Raw genomic sequence first — 201 nt, forward strand, 5'->3', positions numbered from 1 at the left:
AAGGGAATGAAGTAACCTGTTGCCCAGGGCCAGGGGAACGGGATGAGCAGGTCTAGGGGAAGAGAAAAAGAACAAAGGAAATACTCCATCAAGAGATTTGGGTAAAAAACTTCCCAAGGAGGAGGGGTGGAGGCAGCTCAGCATGGGGCTGGGGGAACAGGCTGGGCAGGCAGTGCCCTGCCAGCCCCATCTCCCACCCAG

The sequence above is a fragment of the Egretta garzetta genome, unplaced genomic scaffold, assembly GCF_000687185.1.
Source record: "Egretta garzetta isolate BGI_Z169 unplaced genomic scaffold, ASM68718v1 scaffold108, whole genome shotgun sequence".
Lineage (NCBI taxonomy): Eukaryota > Metazoa > Chordata > Aves > Pelecaniformes > Ardeidae > Egretta > Egretta garzetta.